The sequence below is a fragment of the Heterodontus francisci genome, chromosome 41 (genome assembly GCF_036365525.1).
Source record: "Heterodontus francisci isolate sHetFra1 chromosome 41, sHetFra1.hap1, whole genome shotgun sequence".
Taxonomy (NCBI): domain Eukaryota; kingdom Metazoa; phylum Chordata; class Chondrichthyes; order Heterodontiformes; family Heterodontidae; genus Heterodontus; species Heterodontus francisci.
In genome coordinates this window covers 7,806,144-7,820,073 of record NC_090411.1, presented here as the reverse complement: position 1 = coordinate 7,820,073, position 13,930 = coordinate 7,806,144, and the positions used below count along the sequence as shown (strand labels likewise).

At 48.8% G+C, this 13,930-nt stretch overlaps 1 non-coding gene and 1 pseudogene across 1 annotated transcript; both read left to right on the top strand.

The window, feature by feature from the left end:
• Positions 1-7,227: 7,227 nt before the first annotated feature.
• Positions 7,228-9,652, top strand: LOC137353338 (U3 small nucleolar RNA-associated protein NOL7-like; annotated as a pseudogene).
• A 494-nt stretch (positions 9,653-10,146) lies between these two features.
• Positions 10,147-10,310, top strand: LOC137355061 (U1 spliceosomal RNA). Its single transcript, XR_010970706.1, has one exon. It is a non-coding gene; the product is annotated as a U1 spliceosomal RNA (small nuclear RNA).
• The last annotated feature ends 3,620 nt before the right edge of the window (positions 10,311-13,930 follow it).

Below are 13,930 nucleotides of genomic sequence, written 5' to 3'. Positions count from 1 at the left end.
GTTCACTCGACTCATTCATAACTAAGTCCTTCATCCCAGGAAGAAAGGTTGAACAGGTTGGCCTTTACCCGTTGGAGTTTAGAAAAATGAGAGGCGACCTTATTGAAACATATAAGATCCTGAGGGGATTGATAGGGTGGATACCAGGAAGATGTTTCCTCTTGTGGGGGAGACTAGAACAAGGGGACAGAGTTTAAGAAGAAGAGGTTTCCCTTTTAAGACTGAGATGAGAATTTTTTTTGCCTCTGAGGGTTGTTAGTCTGTGGAATTCTCTTCCCCAGAAACAGCAGAGGCTCAGTCATTGAATTTATTCAAGGCAGAGTTAGAAAGGTTTTTGAGGGTCAAGGGTTATGGGGGGTGCCGACAGGATAGTGGAGTTGAGACCACAATCAGATCAGCGATGAACTTATCGAATGGTTTGAAGGGCCGAATGGCCTATCCTGCTCCTGTGTTCCTGGAATGGACAGATGTGGTCAGGTTGATGAAGGTCTCTAGATGACCTGGCAGGGGAGAGACCTTGATTCCGCAGGAGGATGTTGTGTTTCTGTGGGTTTTGGTTTCTCGGTGTGGATTTCAGCATTTTCATTCTTTTGGTGTTCGAGTTCTCCTGTGGTTGTTTTCATGCTGGTTTGGATCTTGGTCCCTGTCCTGTGAAGACCGAGCATAATGGCTGCAACCAACAATAGAGCTCCAGGCCAGGCAGTGTGTAACACAGTTAGGGTGGTAGTGAAAAACAGCAAAGGAGGTGCACACATGGACCATACCTCCGTCGTTAAGCGAGTCCTTTTCTAATGCTGTGGTTTCGAGATTCAAAGCTGCTGACATCTTCTGCCTGCAGGACTTCTGTAGCAGTTGTTACTTTGACGTGACATTCAAGAACATAGCAGGATGCATCAAGTTCCTGAAGGTCTTCAAGGAGAGAGGAAACCAGGCGCTGCTGTCAATCCTCAGGGCGGAGCTACTGTTTACGCTGCCATTGCAATGAACCGGGTAGTGACCATCACCTCTACAACCCCTATGTTCATGTCGTGAATGTGCTCACTTTCCTCGCCAGGTACTGCACTCTGGTCCAGGACCTGTTTGGGATTTGGACCAGCAAGCTGCAGATCCAGGTCACCTTGAAGGTAGATGCCAATGGAACCATCCTTCACTCTGCCTCCAGCTTCTCTGTCAGGGGAAATTGAGGCTTCTTGGTCCACGCGGGGCAGCCCAGGGTTTGTCGTACCTGTGGCAAATCCGGTCATGTGGTGGCCAACTGCAGCACAGTCAATTATAGGAACTGCAAGCAGAGTAAGTGCTGCAACCTGTGTGGTGGGGCAGGCCACCACGACAAGACCTGCCCAAAATACTCCCTCAGTTACGCACACGGAGCAAGAACCAAGGAAAGGTATGGGGGGAAAGGACAGTGAACGTGGCTGGTGCCGAGAAGGAGACCAGCAACCCTCCCCCCAGTGAGGAAAATCTGTCTCAGGAAGACAAGGAGCGGGAGCTGCAGAAAGCTAACAAATGCCGACCTTGTTACCTGAACCTCCCTATCAACAGACAGCATCAATGGAGGAGCAGCCAGAAGAGGGACAACTGGGTGAGTGGCAAGTGGTTAAGAGGAAAACCACAAAGACCACTCAAAAAAAAAGAAACGGGCCACCACCCAAACCAGTGGCAAGAGGTGGTTTACGGACTACAGCAACTGCTCCTCATCACATGAGGAAGGGCCAGAAAGATGGAACTATGCAAAAGCAACAAAATGCAAAGAAGCTAGAAGAGAAAGCCCCCCAGCTTCAAAACACTAGATGCAGCCAAGGGCACAGTGCACCATAACCCCAAATCAGCCAGCGCAGTGAGACACACAGCGCGGCCCAGCTCCGGGAAACCGGAAGCAGTAACGTCCTCGATGAGGAACAAAGGGAAAAAACACCACCAGCAGAGAACAGTCAAAACCTGGCTGTTTACAAGATGCCGCCCCATCCCCCCACCCCTGCCAAGATGTCACCCGGGCAAACAAACCCCCTGTGATTGACCAGGAATGTTGCAGATCGAGTTTTGCAGACTGGCATATTCCAAGGTCCAGAACTACGTGCTGAGGGACGCACTAAAGCTTGGGGCAGCCGCCACAAAGGCTCAATGCGGAAAGACAGCAGTGTAAGGTCCTCCCGCCATAGCGAACTGAGCTGCTGGAACCTGTTTAAAACCCCACGGGCTGTTTGCACCAAAATGTATTTTACTATGTAATACCAATGTACATTGCATTTAAAATGAAATGGCAAGAATTGTGAAGTATTTCATTTTTTCCTGCATCAAAAAAATCTCATCTTCCGAACTGGGAACATTGAACTGTTTGGTAAAGAATTTTCGCATATTTTTATGAATATGCTGTATTGTTGGAAAAAAAGTTGGCTCCCGTGTTAGCAACGGTTCCTTTCTATGATTCTCCTCCTTGTTCTCCAATATATCCATCCACACACTCTCCATGGCGAGGACAAGGAAATTGGGGGAGTGACGAGGACGTCGGGGTCGAGCGAGGCTGTGTGCCTCTTTACAACCTGCTTCATCGTGACTATTCACCCCAAGCCGCAAAGATAAATTCAATGTTCAGGAACGTGTTTGGTGACTTCACAACCCCTACTTGACATACTATTGGCACATGCGCAAATGAAGCCTCACTGGCTGAGACCTCCTCCCCAATGGCCACTTCCTCCTGCCTCCCCAGCTACTTCCTCCCATGGCCACTTCCTCGCCCCCCCACCACCCGCCTCCTCCACCACCCACCCCACCAGCCGCCTCCTCCCACAGCTGCTTCCTCCTCTTTCTTTTCATATAAAAGATGCCTTTGAGACGACAATCCTTCCTGGTGTCTGAAACTCAAGGACAGCATTCAAGCAACGAAGGCAGTGCAGGAGAAGACACAGAAGGATGATCTTAGCCTGCAGTATCATGGTAAATACTGGAGACATGAGTGCTGCAGATTGACAGTGACAAACTGCTTGGTCTAAATTTTGAACCATGCTTTATTGTTGCTTTAAATGGTTTTAATCTAATTTGCCAAGTGTGACATAATTTGGTATTAAATTTGCAGTGTTACTGAAGAGGAGCCCAGATTCAACCTAGATTTTTGGTTGGAATAAACACCAGCAGGGGATAAGTGAGATTTTCCACTTTCCATTGATATCTGCTGAGAAGCAGGACTGGATATGAGAACAATTCTTAATTGTCTTTGGTTTTTCTTCCAGGGGAAGTGTGGGAGAGAGGTCCAGTGTAGAACAGTGCATGAAATAGGATCAATGCACAGAGCAACCGTTTCATTCTCTGAGATTTGTCACGATCTGAAAATGAAACTTGCATTTTATGAATGAAGTGGACATTGGGATGCTTCTTCTCTAGCCCAGCAACTATACAAATGCCAAAAGATTCTTTCTGGTGAATTCTCAGACTTTGCGTTCTTCACATGGACAATAAACTAATGGATTTCATTCGCCGCATGGCGCTCCACAGGAACAATCTCTTCGGTTCTGCAAACAAGAAACTCGGCCTGTTCCTTTTGCAAGAATTTTGGCAAAGCAAAATTCATCTACTCAAACAGAGCAGTGTTTCAAATGGTTTGACACAGCAATGGGGATGTTTAAATTCATGCTCTTGTGTTTGTCTTTACTTAATACTCCATTAAACTCAGAAATGCTGAAAATGTTGAGGTTACTCTGTTGATATTGCTCCCTACTTTTCAATTGCACTTGCAATATTCCAACTGTCTAGTGCCTGCTTTTGCGTACCCCTACAGGCAGTTGCAACACAGCACCACAAATCAGGACACCCACTCCGGAGAGTTCTGGAAGGTACCTCCAGAGTAGTCAAGGCACCAGAACTTTTACCTCAGCACCCTAATGGTCTGCTCAAAATCGTGATTCTCATGACAGCATTGGTTTCATTATGAGTGCTGGCCACAAGTTTGTTGGAGGGGAGACATTAGCCAGGTGTACAGCAGATGTCTCATCCTTCAGCATCCGTTCTCTGGTTTGACATTGTGACTGAAAGACATCATACTGTTTCCAGGATAACTGGCATTCACCACCTATGATGAGCTGGGCAGGGTTGTAGGCCAACTGTAGTGCAGTAGCCTCTACTGAGCAAAAGGAGTCTCGTACTGGAATTTTACCTGCTCAAAACGGGCGTCAGAGGCAAAAGATGGCAGTCGATATCAGGTCCCCGACATTATTACTCCCAATCACCATTTGACATGGGTCGGACGGCGGGAGAGATTGAGGTGCTGATCGCTGTCCACTTTGCAGCAATTAAGGGCCAATTGAGATAGTCTAGAATTCAATTGACAGCCATTTTACGTCAGCTGTCACATTTTGTGCCTGGCAAACGAGTCAAATGGGGAGTTGGGAACACAGCAGCTTTGAAAGAGCGGCAACCAGTGTATCTGTGAAGGAGTTGGAGGTACTGTTTTTTTATTACACTTTGATAGATTTATGTGCTGTTTTGAAGGTTGGGACTGTTTTTGCTGGTTCACCAGGGTTCACCTGAGTGATTGAAACTCCTGGTAGGGCCACAGCATCACTGATTTATTCTGTGTAGGAGAGGGGGGTTCTGCGTGCCTGTCCTTGCAGCAGACTGCAAATACCTGTCCTCATAACATCTTTGGGACACTGCAGCCATGGGAATTGTCCACTCTGGAGGCAGCTCACCTCCTGAGGAAGACTACGCCACAAAGAGGGACAGGAGGGCAAATGTCCAGTGTAATCAGCAACCTGCTGGCCAAGTGCAGCCTGGTAATGGGGGAGGGGCAGAAGGTCACAGAGTGCGCCAGGAGCAACCACCTGTGAGGAAATGAGCCTACCCAGCAGGCAGGGTCTATTGCCCGCGATTGAGCCTTCTTCAAATGTCAGAGCACCAGTTCCCAAAACTGCACCTGTCCCGAGAGACTGGCACATCCCTGAGATGCTGGCAGCAGAGGTCGCTTCCAACTGTGTGGGTGGCCATCCAACGTCAGCCCCACTGAAGCTAACAGTCGCTCTGAACTTCTATGCATCAGGTCCTTCCTGGTCTCATCAGGAGTGTGCAATCATCAGCGCATCACTACATTGCTACATTACCACTACAGGTGGTAACTGATACCATATTCAGGCATGCCAACAGGTTCATCAGGTTCCAGACAGACTCCGCCAGTCAGGCTGAGAGCACCAGAGGATTCAGCACCGTCGCTGGGTTCCCCGTGGTCCAAGGAGTCATTGATTGCACACATGTGGCCATTCGAGCACCTACAGATCAATCAGGGCCTTCATTAATCGAAAGGGGTTTCATTCAATGAATGTGCAACTTGTCTGTGATCACTGTATATTGCAAGTGTGTGCTCGTTATCCTGGAAGCAGTCACGGTGCATTCATTCTCCAGAACTCCCAGGCGCCAGCACTATTCAGCACCCCTCCACCCAGCCCCCCCGAGTGCCTGCAAGGATGGATACTTGGTGACAGGGGATACCCGCTGAAGACATGGCTGATGACACCAGTGAGGAACCCACAGAATGAAGCAGAGGAACGGTACAATGCAAGCCATGCGACCACCAGAGTCACGATTGAGCAGACCATGGGTCTTCTGAAAATGAGATTTAAGTATCTCAATCGCTCAGGTGGTGCCCTACAGTACTCGCCAGCAAGGGTATGTTGCATTGTTGTCGTCTGCTGTGCCTTACATAACCTGGTGCTGCAGTGGAGGGGGAGCGGGGGGAAGAGGGGAAGAGACCCTGGAAGATGACGACGACGTTGTTCAGCGCGAGGCATCCTCAGACGAGGATGTTGAAATGGCTGAGGATGAGGAGGAGGGGGCACAGCCACCTGAATAGCAGGGGGAGGGAGCTGGAGGTTTGCAGGAGTTGAGTACAAGGGAGTCCCAGGAGGCTCTAATACTCAGGAGTTTTTCCTGAACGGAGGCTCGTCACCCAGTGACTGACATGTCCGTGTGAAATGAGGCATTCTCATCAGCTGGAAGCACAGAAGCACTCACCTGCTGGTGGAAATCTCAGCTGCAATGGCCTGCCTTTCCCTCAAACACCACAAGGCCCGAATACACCACCTCCCCAAGTCTCCATCTCATGCAGAACAAGATGGCCTAAAATATCAGCGTCGACTTATGACAGATGAAAATGCCAAGTGAAAAATGTAACAATTTTCCATGAAGTATAACAGCAAATAAATATTTACAAATTGTGACACCGCCGTTCTGATAGTTTGAAACGTTTGCGAGTGCTCACACATGTGGACGACCCCTCGCAGCCAGTCACGGCAGAGGCAGGTGGCTGTTCAGGCTGCCCTGTGGCTTTGGATGACTTTGGCGGGTGTCCTCTGCCTGCCCGAGGTCGTGAGGGCCCTGGCCTGTTGAGGTGACCCTGAGCAGTCTCAGGACCACCCTCAGACACCCTGGGATTATGAGGTGATGTCGTCACTGGCTGAGGGACAAAGAGCTTCGGAATGTATCAGGAGCGCCCGGAGAGGAGTCCCCATATGCATTCTGCTGTTGCTCCTGTGCCCTCTTAAAGCTCGATTTGGCCTCCCTGCTGACCTCAGAGGGATGTTGGGTTGGCCACCCCGCCATCGGTCCGGGCCCTCTTCTCCTGTGGAGACACTTGGCAATTAGTTCAGTCCCTTGACTTGAAAGAGCACCCACTCACCCCTCGTGCTGCATGCTGCATCTGGAACCAATGCCATTGAGGTGCATGGATGGCACACCTCTGCATCAATGTGTATCTCAGATGTGCCCAGTATACGGCCCAAGGCAGGGATGCAGCCAATCACTGAAGATGGATGGCTTTGACTTTGCAGCATCAGCACCCAGTGACCCTCCCGTATCAGTTAAAAGCTGCGATGACTGCGGAATGCCCCTTACCCTGGCAGAGCACAGAAGTCATTGACCCGCTTGCGGCATTGGAGCCGTGTCCTCACTACTCCGCGGCTGCTGACCCCCTCCGCTACCTCCAGCCACGCCTTCTTGGTGACTTGGGGAGGCCTCCTCCTTCCGTCTGATGGGAAGAGGGCCTCCTGCCTTGCCTCAGCCCCCTGGAGGAGGACATGCAGGGAGTCTTCAGAGAACCTAGGTGCCATGCGGTGGCATCTCTCTGCCATTGCCGCAAGCGGGTTCTGGTCTCTCTCTGGTATATTCATGTTTACTGGAGGGGTGACCCCTTTAATTCCTGTTGCACTCCTTTCACCCTCAGGCAGCTCTATACCTTCTTCTAATATGCTGCTCCTCCAAACATCCTACTTGCTGCAGGTAAGCCTCTCAGAGCCAGTGAGGTTGCTGAAAGCCCTTTTAAATGGCTTTCAGCACCTTCTTCCGGCTCCAGCTCCGCCCCCGACACTCACCCTCCCACCCGTGCCCTTTTCTGTCATAAATACACTGCCGAGCCACTAATTGGTCACTTAGCGCTCGATCGCCGTGGCAGCTGAGCGCGGAGCGGGAGCAACCTTGGCACCTGCTTCTGCCTCCGGGAACGTGGACCCACCGGGACAAGTAAAATTCTGGCCTCAGTCACCTCCTGGATGCAGCAATGGACAGCAACACGTTGGCTATGTCGCCTGTTCTGTTGGTGCGGGTTATTTCCCATGCGTGTCTACAACCTGAATATTGCTGAAAACAGAGACATTTTGTCAAAGCTTTTCGTCTTGCACTCATCAGGACAACTCGCAAGCATAAGGGAAGCAACAAATTTATACTGTATGAGCAGAGAGTGCTGATTGGTTGGCAAGTGGACTGTGATTGGTAGAGGCGTTGCCGTGCAGAATGCACCAGTTTATGGTGACTGACAGTTAACTGCCAAGCTTTGTTTGAAATTTAAAGCGGGCAGGTTGACTCTGATTGGTCAAGGCATTGCCCTGAGGAATGAAGCAGCAAATGGCTGTCACATATTTTGTTTACCTGAAATAGGCGCAGTGTGTATACATGTTCTTTCTGTCTGCAAAGAACAGGGCCCTGTGTATTAATATATGTAGCTTCCAGTACATGCAAATGCGCCACACAAATTTCAAACAAAGCTTGGCAGTTAACTGTCAGTCACCATAAAACTGTCAACGCCTCTACCAATCAGAGTCCACTTGCCAACCGATCAGCAGTCTCTTCTTATACAGTATTAATTTGTTGCTTCCCTTACATTGGTATTCTTTCAGGTTGTCCTGATGAGTGCAAGAAGAAAAGCGGCACAGTGGCGCAGTGGTTAGCACTGCAGCCTCACAGCTCCAGGGACCCGGGTTCGATTCCGGGTACTGCCTGTGTGGAGTTTGCAAGTTCTCCCTGTGTCTGCGTGGGTTTTCTCCGGGTGCTCCGGTTTCCTCCCACAAGCCAAAAGACTTGCAGGTTGATAGGTAAATTGGCCATTATAAATTGTCACTAGTATAGGTAGGTGGTAGAGAAATATAGGGACAGGTGGGGATGTTTGGTAGGAATAGGGGATTAGTGCAGGATTAGTATAAATGGGTGGTTGATGTTCGGCACAGACTCGGTGGGCCGAAGGGCCTGTTTCAGTGCTGTATCTCTAATCTAATCTAATCTAAAATGTCTCTGTCTTCTTCAACCTTTGAATGTGGCTTCTCCTCACATCATTTACCGGCTATGTGGGCAATGATCATACTGCAGAGAGTAAGATAGATTGCAAAGCCAGACTTAAACAAAGGGAGGTGGGTTTGCTCCCTTTGGGAAACCGGTGAAATATTTCAAGCAAAGGCAGCGAATGTGACAAGTGAGGAAGACTTGACGGCCAGAACTCGCTCCCTACGTCCCTATTGGTGTTGAGGTGCAAAACTTGAAAAGTGCTTTTTCGAAGGCATCAGATTGTGAACGGTGTTTGAAAGGAAGAGAAGCCAAGCATTTCCTTCCTTTGTTTGCAATGTCTACGTCTAGGGATTTCTTTCCGGAAAACGCCTCGCGGCCTGAAGGAGAATGGCATGGAAGTTGGTTCTGTGAAGAGTCAAGAGAGCCGGGAAATGTTGGCCGAGATCAGCCCAGAGGAAGAGGACGAAGCGCCGGAGGAGGTGACTTTCAGCAGCGCCCGGGAGGAAGCTGAAAAGAGCATGAAAGCGCCGCTGGAGAGCGTGAGGAGAGACAAAGCTTTGCTGAAGGAGAAAAGAAGAAGAAAGGAGCAATTATTCAAAGAGCAAAAGAAGTGCAAGTTGCTTCCAGATGGCATTCTTTAAGAGATTACTTCAGTCCGAGAAAAGAATGACCAGACACCTGACTCAAGTAAAGAAGGTGATGATTGTAATTCTGTGCAGCAACCTGAGGAAGATAGTGGATTGAAGGAAGATGTTGAAGAATGTGTGGATACCAGATGGAAGGAGAGCTCCATGGCCATTCCATTAAAGGATCAAGGCCAAACAAAGCAGCAGGTTGAAAATGCCAGATTAATGATCGACTGTATGGCCCAGGCAGCAGGAGAGGCAGTGTCAATGAATACTTCTCACTTGCAAACAAGAAAGCTCAACAGAAAAAACCAGCAATGCAGTTTGTCAACAAATCCTGGGGAGCAGAACTTCAACAAAAATCTGGAAAGTTTCGAAAGTTGTAGATTCAGCATCATGGTGTGACTGCAAGATGAGAGAATGGAGCTCGTGAGAAAACTAAAATCTACACGGGCTCTTAAACAGATGAAATGGGAGGTTTCTTTGGCTGGAAGCAAACTCTGAATTTAGTACATTAATGCTCACCTTCAAGAGGAAGCTCTTTGTCATTTGTGCAGTTAATAGTCCATTGGTTTGAACCGTGTCTTTTGTTATTATACTCAAGGACAGCTGTTAAGATTTGTTTCTGTATAAAGAAGGAAGATTGCTTGAGACTGTTCTAATGTATATAATCTCTAATCTTTCTAAAATATTTAATGGACATGAAAAAAAAAGCCTCGCGGCCTGAAGGAAGGCAGCTGAGGGAGGGGGGTGGGGCTGTTTACCTATTAAGGGCATTATGCAAATAGCATTGCGGGCTCTGGATCCGTGCGGCATTTTGTCGGAAGGTGTAATGAATGATAGAGTGCAATATTTGCCAGGAACTGATATGTGCAAAGAGCAGCAGATTGTGAATGGAGTGTCAAGGTGATGTGTAAAAATGGAGTGTTTGAGACCGTAAGAGGTGGTGTGTGATGTCAGGTGGCAGTGTGTGATGCTATTTAGCATACTTACCTGGCAGGAGAGATACCATGATCAAGAAGGTGGTTTTCCCAGGACGAGGCTAGCCCATTGCACTTCGGGTGTGCTGACGCCTGCGATGTCCCCAAATGCGGGATACTCGACTGCAAAATTTGTGGTAGTGGGGGACTGCGTTCGCGCTCTCCCCTGGATTGACAACGCAAAGTTAGAATTAACAGTGCATTTCTCTCAACTTCTTACATCGCTACCTTTTCTTACTGATATTATTTTCTAATCTCTCTATTATTTCTTTGCCGCACGCTCAGCATGTGGTATCAGCATTCTCTCTCTCCATTGCTCCTCACAACCAAACCTGCTCATCAGCTGCCACATGCTCACGTTCTTACTCTACGTGCTGCTGTACTTCAGCGATATGTCACTGCCTCTCTTGACATCCGCTGTCATCTCTGACACTGGCACTCTGACATCTACAGGTATGTCATGCGGGATCTGTAGATGGTCGGTGATTTGTAGTGGCGAGCTCTCCTTGGGTGCTGCTGTTCGTGACCGAGACGGGCCTCTGTGTGGGCTACAACTGCGGTACATATGGATCCTCTCAAGAAGCATATCAATTAATATCGGGTGAACCATCCCCATCGTCAAGTTGCAATTCAACTCAGTTCCTTCAATTCTTCCAAGGTTCCTGACAGGGCAGAGAATGATGTTGAGTGGTACATCAGGTGCTTTCGTGTAGCAGTTATGTGGCATGGCATTGCCCATCTTAGCTCCCACTAAGAATGGCACCACATGACCACATAAAGATTGCACAAGTTGCATCGATTAGCCCACAAGGCATATAAGCTTCACACGCTTACCATCTCTGGCACTCTCTCCATATACAGGGTGCCTTGAGAGCTATTGTTCCTTCATTAACAGGCAATCAATGGCACAGAGCTGCCAACCTTTACGGAGGGTGGAATCATAATGGCTCCCAACACCTCTTCAGTGAGACCCCTGAAGATCTGAACTTGCCTTCGCTGGCGAAAACATCTGACTCCGATGTCCCGTCGGCTTTTCTATTCGTGAATGGGACGGCACATGACTGCCGCCCATTCACCGTAAGATGCTGAAGTGTACATTGAGAGGGAGCAGGCTGCGCAATCGGGAGAGGTAAGTAGTGTTTTGAATATGGTAATTGGGGTGCTGCCGTCGAGGGGTGGGAGTTGCCCGCACTGAGGTCCCCCCGGTCGACGGTAACGTGGTGGGCCCTTCTCGACGTTGGGGTTCGAGGTGGGCTTCTCCAGGCAGAATTTTACCGGTTCCCGCACAGTGACCCGTGGTGTTGAGGGGCCGGTAAAATTCAGCCCCATATCTCCAGCACCTTCAGATAGCCTGACCTGACGGTGAACAGAACAAAGGATTCATCGGCCCAGTTCCCAAAGAACATAGCCTCGTTCTTGCCGTGATTTACTTTGGCTCCCAGCGCCAGTTCAAACTGGTTGCAGATGCTCATCGGCCTGTGACCGGAGTGCCTCCGCTGCCTGGGATTGTCACCTACTAATGCCAACATTCTTCCTGATGGAATCAGGTTCCATACAGCAAACAAATAAGACCGGAGAGAGGACCACCCTGTCTGACTCAAGATTTGATTGGGAAACTTTGATTCCCATCCATTGATTGAGAATGCGTTCCTGATGTTTATGTGGAGCAGATGGATCCAATTGTGGATTTCCTCCCAAACCCCATTTTGGAGAGCACGTCCATCATGTATGTGTGTAATATTCTGTCTAAAGTCGTCTTCTGGTCCAAGCTGATGAGGCAGGTGTCCACCTCCCTGTCCTGTACATAGGTGACGAATCCTTGAGTAGTGCGAGGCTATCGGAGATCTTCCTGCCGGGTACAGTACAGGTCTGTTCGGGGTGAATCACCAACTCCAGAGCAGATTTGACCCGATTGGCGATGACCATGGGCAGAATTTTGTCGTTCACATTCAGGAGTGAGATGAGCCGCCAATTTCTGATTTCCTCCCTCTCCCTCTTTGCTTGTAGATGAGGATGGTGATGCCTTTCCTCATGGATTCTGACATGCTGCTGGCCAGAAGCATACTCTCATACACTTCCAGCAGGTCTGGGCCGATCCAGTCCCACAGAGTCGAATACAAGCAGGCCAGTAAGCTGTGACTTCCAGGAGTTTTTCTGCATCTCGACCTGATGGCCTTTGTCAGTTCGTCAAGAGTTAGCAGTTTGTGCAGACTCTGCCGTTTTTTGTCATCTATGACCTCTGTGATAGAGAACAGGAAGGACTGGGAGGCTGTGCTGTCTTGGGCTTCACGTTGTACAGCCCAGCATTAAAAGATTTACTGATCCTCAGTATGTTAGGCTGCCATGATGTTACCGAGCCGTCCTCTTCCTTCAGACTGCTGATCACAGAGCTCTCTCTGTGTACCTTTCGGAAGAAAAAGCGCAAGCACGTCTCATCCTGCTCAACGGAGCGGACTCTGGATTGGAAGATGACCTTGGAAGCCTCTACAGTAAACAATGAGGCCTGCTGTCTCTTCACCGATTGGAGATTCTCCTTAACCTTGACTCCCATCGACTGCAGCAGGAGCAAATTCTGTTCTGGACATTTCCCTCTGTCTTTCGCCCTCTGAACATCTTTGAGGTGTTACGGTCAGATGAGGAGGGGTTGAAGGGCTTCCCTCTTTTCCCTCTCGTTTGACGAACAGGTTTAATTCTTTTTTTAAAGTGGATGTACTGGCCAATTCTGTAGGTGTTTGGTTCTTATTATAACATGTAAATAATCCGACAGGTTTTCTTGAGTTTAACGAAGAAAGAGGTTCACTTTATTGTATTTAAACCGAACTAAGTGAAATAATAAACTACGCTCCAACATACTTTTTTCTCTCTCACTCTCTTCCCCCTCTCACACTCTCGGTTCACACACAAATAGATTCAAGTGGAAAGGGTAGATTGGTCGAGTCCATAGAAAAGAAGAGGTGGACATTCTGTGGACTTTGATTCAGCTGGCTTCTAGCTGAATTCAGTGGTCCTGAGACTTTCAGCTTGAAGAGACAGATGGCAGTTTCGGTGAGTCTCATGGAGACAGCGGTGCAGATTATTTCCACCAAAGGGTTTCTGGTTATAACCGGAGTATGCAGAGGTGGTCAGTCAGCAGGCAGGGTTCGAAACTTGCAAGCTGGAATGGAGAGAGAGAGAAAGGAGGTGCGCCTACTTGGGACTGCACGTGTCGGAGTCCAGATGCTTGTCGGCCTGCTGCAGAGAAATGCCAGCGTAAAAAACAGATGTGGTGGCGGGGGAGAGGAGGGGGGTTGGTGTTGGTTGTGGTGGGTTGTCATATGACAGTCACCCAATGACTCAAGCGTGGTCGTCTTGATGTTTCGCTGAGGGAACAGGCAGTTTTCTTGAAATTCCTGGACCTTGGTTTTTGCTGGGATGGACCAGTCTCTTCCTCTCCAACCTCACTGGCCTTGCTGTTGCCATCTTAAGCTGCAAGCAAAGTCACCTTTTATCTGTTACTTTATTAATTTCTTTAAATTCAGGTCTGCAGTCAATGGATTAAAAGAAAAATATCATTCAACGTAGCAGGTTGGTGTGTTAATGTTCACCTTGATCACTTCTTACCAGTGTGTCAGGGACTCAGGAATTTTACGGTTCTCCAACCTTTGTAATCCATTTTGAATTCCTCAATGTTCTCAGTTTCACGTTCAGCTTCCATGTCGCCTGGCAACCCTCTGGTCATTCTGTAGGTGACAGGCAGTGGTCAGAGAAGAACATTGGCCTGATGTTGGTTGATCTGATCGTGAACGCTCG